The sequence below is a fragment of the Hibiscus syriacus genome, unplaced genomic scaffold (genome assembly GCF_006381635.1).
Source record: "Hibiscus syriacus cultivar Baekdansim isolate YM2019G1 unplaced genomic scaffold, ASM638163v2 tig00110174_pilon, whole genome shotgun sequence".
NCBI classification, from domain to species: Eukaryota; Viridiplantae; Streptophyta; class Magnoliopsida; order Malvales; family Malvaceae; genus Hibiscus; species Hibiscus syriacus.
In genome coordinates, this window is record NW_024062612.1 from 1,200,762 (window position 1) to 1,212,415 (window position 11,654).

The following is an 11,654-nucleotide window of genomic DNA, read 5'->3' on the forward strand; positions in this document are numbered from 1 at the left end:
CCCAGGAGGCTGTAGGTCGCCATACAGACTACGGTGATTCGCTGGGAAGTGATGGGAGAGCTGCCCCGATTGGTGGGAAGGGAGAAGGAAGCGGGAAGGCGTTTAGTGTTATTGATGAGTTCAATAGCTGGAGGAAACAGTCGATTTTCTTTCAGAGAACTGGATTGTAGTGTAAAAGACCAAAATTTGCATCCAAGTGCATATCTAAATACAGCTACTTAAATGGAAATAGATGATATTACTTAAAATACAACAGAATACTGACAGCTTTTCTCATGTTAGGTCTTCAATGGAGCCTTTTTCTCTCTATCAGATATCCGTGCAGGGGCTGTCGAATGTGATTTGAAGCAGCCTCTCCCTCCTTCATCTTTTTCCTGGATCCATATCGTTGTTTCAATTTCGTTTTTCATTAAAAATACACTGGCCAATGCCCCCAGCCAAGCAAGTTCTTAAATTGTTGGAATGAAATATTGCAAAGCCATGCAGAACAATCAGATTACTACGAACATGAGTTTACAGTTTATATTACCTTTTTCTTGACAATCTGAACATCTTCATCTTGCAGAGCATGGCTAAGGCCACAATGTTGAGGGTAGTGCCTTGCACTTGTGCCCCATCTCTTCCCACATCTTTGAAAGTAATCTATCTAAATTCAGCTGCACAAGCGACATGCATATAGGTCATTTTTTCTCAAATTACATGCATCAAGTACGAAACTGACAAGTAAATATGTCTGCAACTAATTCCTGCTCAGCATTGTGTTCTTGATGTATACTAGACACCATTTTACTTTCATTTTAACAGGGTACGAACATGTAACTTCATAAAAACATGAAGACAAAAATGAAGTATCAGATCATATCAAATCAAATGTCATTATGTTCTAATCAAGTCACTGAAGATTCACGCATTTTAAAACTATTAGCATACTCCTTAACTTCCATTCCATATTATATACTATTGCCAAAAGCCATTAACAATTTTTAAAAAGATAGAACATGCCTTCAGATTGCAGCTTATTACAACAGAACTAGGTTGCCGAGCTAACTTATCCACATCATCAATACCAATGACATCTATCTTGTTGTAAACATAAACACACTTAATGTATTTACGGTTTCCTTCAATGACATCTATAAGATCATACACTGTGGCATCCTCACGAAATAGAACCTGAAAATCGTCCACCAGGAATACCTCAAAATAAGAAAACACCATTTGGAAGAATTAATAAATCAAATGAGAAGTTTAATCGTTATGAGACCCCATACCTCTGCATTGTGAATTTTGTATTCATGTAAAATTTGATAACATAGTTTCTCGTCCACATGAGTTAAAGGTAATGTACTGTTGAAAGCGATTCCCCCGTTTTTTTCTTTTTGAAATATATCTGCAAGAAACCCAACATGAAGGACACATCAATAATTCAAAATTGAAAATTTGTAATACTAATAATAATAATAAATCAGAATTTTAATACAATTTTGTAGGAATTATAAAAATATATGAGTTGTTACCATCCCTTCAGTTAAGGTATTATGTAAATATTCTGTTTTTTTATTACAATCCCTTATTTTAAGGGATCATATCTCCTAGGATTAGTATATTTCCTAACTTAGAGTTTCTTAATTTAGAGATATAATTTGTATATATAAAGATGCAACATGTCTTTTTGAATTAAATAAGAAAATACAGAGAATTACTCTGATTTTTACATGGTATCGGATTAGGTTAAGGTTTCTTTCCAACCTAGACCATGCCTGCGAATTCTTCTCCTACATCTTCTCCTACTACGGAGATCACTTCAAATCCAGAAATTTTTTCTGGTTCTGATGCTCAATCAGATCCATCTGTTCTGACTATCACATGCCATCAATTGAATGGCAACAACTTTCTTGAATGGTCCCAATCAGTTAAGATTTTTCTCTTGGGTAGAGAAAGATTGGGCTACGTTACTGGTGAAATCAAGAAGCTTGCTGCGACTGACATTGTTTTTGCTAAGTGGATGTGTGACAATGGTCAGGTTATGACTTGGCTCCATTATTCCATGACCCCGAGTATAAGCTGAAACTTTCTTCTGTACACCACAGCCGCTGAAATCTAGAGTGCAGACCGAGAAACCTACTCTAGCACTGACAACATTGCCAAATTATATCATATTGAAGATCAGGGAGCCACCCTTAAGCAGGGAACCATGCCTGTCACTCTCTATTACAATACTCTTACAGCCCTTTGGCAGCAATTAGATTTGTATGCACAACATGATTGAGCAAATCCACGAGATGCTACCCTTTACCAGCAAATTGTCACTCAGCGAAGGTTTTTCAATTTCTCCAAGGCTTAAACAAGAACCTGGATGAGATTCGCAGCAGGGTCCTGGCTATTTCTCCTCTTCCCTCCCTTCGAGAGGCTTTCTCTATTGTCAAGAAGGAAGAAAGCCGAAGGTGTGTGATGCTGCCTGATGAACCATATTCCCCTCCTGAAGGATCTGCCTTACTCACCCATCAATCATCTCCCACTTCCAAACTAGGGAGACCTTGGTGTGGTCATTGCAAAAAGTCCAATCACTCCAAGGAGAAGTGTTGGAAGCTTCATGGTAAGCCTCAACACTGGAAGTCCAACAACTATCGCGAAAATAAATCAAGCCTAGTCGCTGCCACATCTGTCACTAGCTTCAGCAAATAACAGATTGTTAAACTTCAAAAACTGTTTGCAAAGTTTCAGGGACCTTGTGAGGGTAATCTAGTCATGTAAGAAACATAAGGTAACACTTTTTTTTTTTGAAAGATGGGTACTTTGTATTGATTAGGATACAAGGTACACCACCCCATGGACCTCATTAAAAAATCTCCCTAAACCTATTTGGAGGTAAAAAGAGTGAACCATGAGGCGAAAAGAAAAGGAAGCCAGAAACTAGCTCCTGAGAAACAACACAGCCTGAGAAACAGGAGACCTCAAATATACATCTAGCCATCTGTTAAGAAAACAACTACAAAACGAAGACAGAAACCAGCCTTGACGGACACAAACGACAAGTAGCAAGCAGCTATCCACATGCACTCCGTACATCAAGAGATATGCACTGGCCACAAAAAGATCGACCAAGGCTCCAATCCCAGAAATCAAATATCAATAACAGCCAACTCACCCCCGAAGCCTCATGAACATTAGCAAAACAAAACTGTCTGACCACAACAACAATCTCAGAAGTCCACAAGAAAAACACCCTACCCTTGTAAAAGAAAAAACCACCAAAACACCTCAGAGCCAAAATTACGACACCAAGGTCCAATCAGAAGCTTTTATAGAACCACAGAATCAGGACTACCACCCAAAAAACCAAGATGCCTGCCTACGGATGCTACCTCCTGTGCTTCAAGAAAAGCTTCAACCCACCTCTGTTTTAAAACAGAATCTGAAATAGAAGTACCTGACAATTCAGATAATAGAAGATCCGATTTCTTCAAATTAAATTTCTTCAGCGCTCGATCTCTTCTTCTTTTTTCAGCTTTTGATAGAACTTTGCCCTGAATGTCCAGCAAAGAACCAAATTTCTTCAACTTCAAATTTTTTGTAAAAGACCGATACGGCAATACCAACGTCTCCTCAGAGTTACACCCAACAGGAGACTTAGAAAAAGTCCCCTCATCCGCTTTTCGGGAGGACACTAACTCTACGTTCGGGCTATCGACAAAACCCAAGTTAAACGACCTAACCAAAGGTGTGCAAGGGCCGTCAAAAACATTATCCACGTGCCCATCATCCAGAGCCCCAAACGAACCCTTATGAAAATGTCAAGAACCTCCACTGCAACAAAAACATTCACCTTATGCATAACATCCAATGCCACTAGTGGATCCTCATACAAAATATTAGAATCCTCCACAAGGTTTGAATTTTGACCATCTCCTGCATGCGCCACCTTGTTGGAGCACTCATCAATATGGGACAAAGCCGTTTCTAAATTAAAACCATCTGTTCCAGCTCTAGACTCCACTTAAGGGTCCACGTTCATCGATAAAATTACCTCCACCTCATGAGCAAAATCAGCTGCCCCATGCCGAACTGCCTCATTCGCTGTATTAAAATCCTCCACTACATCGAAAGCATTCACCTCTAGCCCATCATTCAAAGCCACAACTGAACCCTCATTCAAATTATTAAAATCCTCCACTACGAATGAAAAGCCGCTCCTCTGACAATAATCTGACAGCGCCACCTTGTTCGAGCATTCAAAATTATGGGACGACGCCAATTCTAAATTAAAACCCTCTAATCCAGCTCTAGACTCCACTAAAGGATCCACGTTCTTCGAAAAAATCACCTCCACCGCATTAGAGGTGCCACTCCTCTGGCACATTTTAAAATACGCAGTTGCCCTATGACGAGCTGCCTGGAGATCTGAGTCCTCAACCCATAACTCTGTGAAACAAGACTCCACCATTGCTATCTCAGCTACTGAAATCCACGAACCTACATCAGCACACACACCATCCTTGAGCTCTCTGATCTCATGATGAACATCCTCCATATGCGTGGAGTCAAGATTAACAAGGGAACTCACTCCTACACATATCTCTAGCTCAGGAGATTTATCTAGCGAGACAACCTCAAGCTCACCTATCATAGTAACCGGGTAAGCAACTGCCTCTTCCAACAAGATCGAATCTTTTCAGATAGAATCTGGGTTGAAACAGGGTTCGAACTCACTCAGAAACAAAGATTGTAAAAATCCTCTTCCCGACTTGCAAATCAACGGAATCCTCCACTCAAGCTTGTCGATTCGTAATGACCTGAAATAAAGCCCTATCAAACGAGCCAGGATTTAAAGTTCCTTCCTCTATGCAAATGAGCTCACCCCATTTTATAGCAATGTTTCTGAAAGTTTGAGGACTCCACACAGATGGTGGGATCCCTTTACAAGATAACCATTCCCGTCTACTGCAGCACCTCAAATTTTTTGACCACACTTCCACTTTGACAAAACAGGTTTGCAACGCCTCGATCTGATTGTTGAGCGTAAAATTCATACTATCTTCATCTTCAAAAATGATTAGAATAGCTAATCCACTTAATCTCATAATTCTCGAACACAAGATGCCTGCTTTATGCATAATGTCAGCCAACTCCTTCAATTTAAAATTTTTTTTTGCACCATCCTACCAAACTATCTTTCAGAGTACAAAACTTATCCTCATCAATAACGCCAACAATGGGAGCCACATTAGCAACCTCCTCTCTACTCTTGGCCACAGCCACATTAGCAAACTCCACTCTACTCTTGGCCACATCTGGTTTTGGAACAGAACATTTTTTCCTCTAGAAAGCTTCACGGGGTTGAAATCTCGCCATGAACACTCTAACTTTATTACCATGAATCCTAGATCCATCAGCGCAGATGATAGCCTTCCTCGCATCCTCCAATCTGGTGAAGCGAACAAAGCCAAACCTACTTCCTCCCTTGCTTCTCTTATTAGGGATAAAAGAATCGACCACCTCGCCATATTTATCGAAAAATAGCCAGAGACCTTGATGATGAAGAAACTCTGGGATACTTAAAATGATCACCGAAACACAGTTTCTCGAAAACTAACTTCTCACCTTACTCGCCATATTTGAAAATGCCTGATGATATATTCTTAAGTTGATGGTTAGTTGCAATGGTCTTCTGGTTGGTCGAGTGTTGTGCAGGTCACATTTGTTGTTGCCCACCAAATGTATCCTCGATTCTGGTGCTACGGGTCATATGACTGGTAACAAGGCTTTGTTTTGCAATTTTTTCCCAACCTTTGGTAAAGCTGTCAAAACGGCTGATGGTTCCTTATGCAAAAATAGGACATGGCACTGCAGTTCTCAATGAACAAATTGCACTTAAAAATGTTCTTTTTGTACCAAATCTAGCTTGCAATCTCGTTTATGTTAGTAAACTTTCCACAGACGTTCACTGCTCCGCAATTTTTAAAGATATTGATTGTACTTTGCAGGCATTGAACTCGAATAAGATGATTGGTAAGGCCAACTTGCAGAATGGTCTCTACATCCTCCCTTCCTGTCCTAAGACCGATATCTCAAAATCTTTCACCGCTTTAGGAAAAGTTGATATTGTTATGTTATGGCACTTTCGTTTAGGCTATCCTAGTTTCCAATACCTTGCAAAATTGTTTCCTGCTCTATTCATTAATAAAAGGCCAAATTTTTTTTCTTGCAAAGTTTGCACTCTTGCCAAACATACTAAATCATCTTATTTTCCTTCTATATACAAGCCTTTGCACCCTTTTGCTTTGATCTACAGTGATATTTAGGGGCTTTCTCAGGCGAAGAATGTTGATAATTGTAAGTGATTTATCACTTTAATTGATGATCACAAGAGGATAACTTGGACTTATTTGCTGAAAGATAAATCTGAAATTGCTGGAATTTTTGCTCAATTTTATAACATTGTTCTCACTCAATTTGGGTCTAAAATCCAACTCTTTAAATCTGATAATGGCAATGAATTTTTTGCTAGGTCTTTGGGTGATTTTTTCAGGGAAAAGGGCATTGCTCAACTTAGTTCTTGTGTTGGAACCCCACAACACGTCTACTCTATTATGCCACTTAAAATATTTGATTGTATTGTTTTTAACCAAAACATTGCTCCTATTAAATCCAAGTTAGATTCTAAATCTTTAAAATATGTACTAGTTGGGTATTCTTCACTTAAGAAGGGTTATAAATGCTATCATCATCCTAATCGATTTTTTACCACTATGGATATCACATTTTATGAGCAGGATTCCTAATTCACTCATGCAGAAATTCAGGGGGAGACATGGAGGGATTTTCAGCCACATCAAGTATCTCCTCCTAATCTTCATTCTCAACCTTCAGAATTACCACCATTTTTGCCTTTACCTGATTTGTCACCCGTGACTAGTCCCATTGATTCTCCTGTAATACCTATCACTAATTCACCCACACGTACTTTAAACACCCTTCTTGAAAATACACCTACTCCCATTGAAAGTCTTCCAAAAATAACACCACCCAAACAACTTCGTGTCTACACAAGGGAAGAAAACATATCCCTAAGGTCGTTTTGCAATCTGATTCTTGCCGTGAATTGGATATGGGTCCAGCTACTGAAATGGAAGAAGAAATCAATAAGTCCACTTCTCCTACTCTAGATGACTTCCCTATTGCTATTAGAAATGGGTTAGATAGTGCACAAACCACCCTATTGAAAAATTTGCTAGTTATAATTCATTGATGCCTTCTTTTCAAGCATTTACAACCACCTTGGATAAAGAACAGATTCCACAAGTATAGATGAAGCTCTAAAGGATCCAAAATGGAGAAGGGTTGTTGAAGAGGAAATTTGTGCACTAGAGAAAATTGCTACTTGGACCGTTACAGACCTTCCTCAAGGAAAAAAGGTTGTTGGCTGTAAATGGATCTTTGCTGTAAAGTATAACTCCAATGGTAGTATCCAATGATACAAAGCTATACTAGTGGTCAGAGGCTTTACGCAAACATATAAGATAGATTTCACATAAACTTTTGCACTTGCGATTGGCAATTACACCAAACGCACTTTGTAATGACAAGCTAGAGGAAGAAGTCTATATGAAATTGCCACCGGGCCTAAAGTCTGTTGAAGGTAGCAACAAGGTTTGCAAGCTCAACAAGTCTCTATACGGGTTAAAACAATAACCCAGAGATTGGTTCAAGAGGTTCACTAAAGTCATTCTTAAAAACGACTACAAGCAGTCCCTTGCCGATCATACTCTTTTCATCAAGGTAACTTCTACCAATAGGAAAGTTATCCTAATTGTGTACGTGGATGACATAATTTTTACTAGAGATGATGAGGAAGAGATTAGCAATTTGAAGTTGTTAAATAGGGAATTTGAACCCAAGGACTTGGGAAAGCTAAGGTATTTCTTAAGAATGGAGGTGGCAAGATCAAAAGGATTTGTGATCAACCAAAGAAAGTATGAACTTGATTTACTCAAAGAAACTAGTTTTCTTGGTTGTAAGCCGGCTGATACACCAATGGAGGCAAGCTTGAGATTCAACAAAGAAGATGGGTGGGTCCTTGGTAGAAAGAGAGAAATTTCAAAGATTAGTTGGGAACTAATTTACTTATCCTTGACAATGCCAGATATAGAATTTCCCGTAAATGTGATAAGTCAAAACATGACTAATCCTACTGAAGAGCATATGCAGCAACAATAGAATTCTCACGTACTTGAAGAAAACTCCAGGACATGGCTTAATGTTTAGGAAGACACAAGACAGAGTTGTTAAGATTTTTACAGACTCTAGTTGGGCCAGAGATCTCACTGAAAAAATATCCACTAGTGGCTACTTCACTTTTGTTTGGGGTAACCTTACAATTTGGAGAAGTAAGAAACAATTTATCGTTTCAAGAAGTAGTGATGAAGCTAAATGTAGAGCACTAGCATTGGGAATATGCAAAAGAATTTGGCTACTTAAAGTACTAAAATAAATTGTCTCTAATCAGGGGGATCACTTTGAAGTTTTGTGTGATAATCAATATGCCATTCAAATTGCTAAGAACCTAGTTCAGTATGGCCGAACAAAACATGTTGAGATTGATTGGTATTTTATTGCTGATCAAGTCAACAAAAAGACAACCACCCTTTCATACATTCCTTCAGAAGGACATATTGTAGACATTCTTACTAAGGCTTTGCCAAAGTCTGTTTTCAATAAATTCCTATTCAATCTGGGATTGTACAATGTATATTCTCCAGCTTGAGGGGTAATAATTATAGAAATATATGAGATGTTACCATCCCTTCAGTTAATGAATTCTTCAAATATTATGTTTTTTTACAATCCCTTATTTTAAGGAATCATATCTCTTAGGATTAGTATCTTTTCTAACTTGAGTTTCCTAATTTAGATATATTTGTATTTATAAAGATGCAATATGTCCTATTGAATTAAATAAGAAATACATAGAATTACTCTTATTTCTACAAATTTGAACTAGTCATGTTAAACTGTTGTGATATGAAAATTATGCATTTTCTTTAAGATATTTTAAAACATGGAGATGCCTAATGAATAATAATGATCCACATAGACAACATTAGCAATGAACTTACTTGAGGTGGTCTCTTGTTTAAACGCAAACCCCACTTCCAGTTCCTTGGTTAATATTTGGCGATGACCCTCACTTTGGAGTTTTCATATCATATTACACAGGCATAAGGTGAGAGAAGTCTCCTAAAAAATCTTGAATTCAAAAACTACTACTTTGACATAGATACTTACTTTAGAGGCATCAAGAACCATAAGTACAAGATCCGATGACTTAGCAACAGCAATAACCTGGTAAATGAAGAGTATCATAAGTAATCCTAAACTCAAGAAACTATTCAACTAAACTAAGCATAAGAATGGCTAGAACATATCATCATAGGTACAAACAAAAAGAAAAAAAAGAGACGTTATATTATCTTTCCACGTATATACACCAAGAAACACATTAAGCATTTAATCAAACACATTCAGCTAACTTTTATCAGTTACCTCATTTGGCAACGATAGTTTTACCAAGAATGGAAACACATATCACAGGGTAACTAGAAGCTGCAAATTATACCTGCCTCCCACGCCCTTTGCCTTCAGAAGCACCTTCAATAATTCCAGGAAGATCCAGTAGTTGAATCTTAGTATCATTGTAATGTATGATACCAGGAATGCATGTAAGTGTTGTGAACTCATAAGATGCAGCTTCTGAATGTGTTCCAGTTAACATGGTTAAAAGAGTTGATTTCCCCACACTGCATTCCATTACAACACAATAGTTAACCCTTTTCAAAGAACAATGTCAACATAGAGTATAAATCATGTATGTAAGTATGTCTGTAAGTACATATATTTTCCTACACAATTGTGCAAGTAGATTGATATCATCACTATATATTATCCTAAGTGAGATAAATCAAAATCATCTTACTAAGACCAGGCTTCTTCTTTTGCAAACACATGAGCTACCAATAGTTTTTAATAACTTATTTAAAAAATTAGGACACGTTCACTCAAACGATAAAGGTGCATACCTTGGAAATTCTATTAGTGCAACACGTCCATGACCAAATTTTGTAACTTCAAAACCATCTCCACCTCCACTAGAACCTTGATAATAGATTAAAAAAGCAGCTTTAGGAGGGGAGATAAAGAATGCTGCATGACAAGTGTAAAGAAAAAGTATTGCAATTATCAGGTTACAAGCCAAGAAATGAACAACACAATCACTTGGATCACTCAGAATATAATATTCAATATCTAGCCACCCCAACAAGAAAAGGGAAAACTCGTTTGAGCATGTTAGATATGGGTTAATGTAAAAAGAGATCAACCCCCTAGAAAGTGGAAAACCAAAGCTACAAGCTTAAACAATTAATTGTTAAAATGACAGGAAGCTGTTATTTCATTTAACACTTCGGAATTGTTTAAAAAACATAAAGATTGATTGTAACACTATTTGTATGCACAAACATTAAAAGGAGGGAAGAAGAATTGAAGGAATCCAAATATGAGTTAACCATATGCATATTTAAACGGTTACAATCTATTCATGTTTAGATATGAATATTCATACTTTGTGCTCTAGTAATTGTGTCCTTAGCTTTGCAATCTTTGCCTTGAGCTGACCAAGATGGTACTCTGCGTATTCAGTAAATATTAACGAAATAATATTTACCAGATTCCGTTTTTCTCCACAAGATAAAATATTATCAAAATAAAATAAAAAGGTTTTGGAATGAGGTAAAAAATAAAAAGTTAATATATACAAGCACTTACGCATGTAAAGAGATATGAACACTGCCTGTGGCCTTATTTTCTGGGTTCGAGCCATCTAGGCTTCAATTTCTTAATCCTCTCAACAATCCCCATCTTTTTCCTGATTTCAAGGGCACGGATTTAGCTTCCGAAATTGTAATTATAGATTCCTAAGACTACGAATAAGTGAAATTGGGTAAACTCTAACAAAAATAATCCTGCAAAACCAGTGCACGTTGAAAGAAAAGGCAATCATTGGAAAGAACCCAACTACACCACGAGACGAAAGCAGAACACTTTGGAACGAAAACCACCGTGATTGGTTGGTGAGAAAATGATGGGAAAAGAGAAAAGTGAAACTTGATAACGTTGAAAGTAATACAATTCCTCTATATTCTTTTTCCCGATCTCACTCGATAAGTAAATCATATTAAATAATGAGGGGTGATTGTCTATCATACCCGATTAAAATTAGTTGGTATAGAAAGTAGAAACATTGAAAGTAGTGGAAGAACTTTCTGAGAAGAGATTTTAAATGATGACTCACCGGAACTGTGTGAAAGCGATCTCCACTCAACAGCTGAAAGAGGAAGAAAGGAGAGAGGAAGAAGAAGAATATCAAGTAGAAGCAGACAATAATAGGGCTTTTAAGTTTCAAAAGATTAAAAGATAGAGGACTTGATTTGACAGCCAATCAATATTGAAGGAAAGCACATTTGCTTTCTGGGCCATAATATCCGGACTTGTGGGTTTTTGCCGATTTACAAGTTACCATTCCCAGTATTGATTGCGTGTTTAGATAGCTTATAGAATAAAAACTGCGATTATCTACACTAAACTAAATTAATTTAATT

The 11,654-nt window shown here is 37.4% G+C and overlaps 1 pseudogene; it reads right to left on the reverse strand.

The window, feature by feature from the left end:
• Positions 1–128: 128 nt before the first annotated feature.
• LOC120216985 lies at positions 129–10,825 on the reverse strand (annotated as a pseudogene).
• Positions 10,826–11,654: the final 829 nt, after the last annotated feature.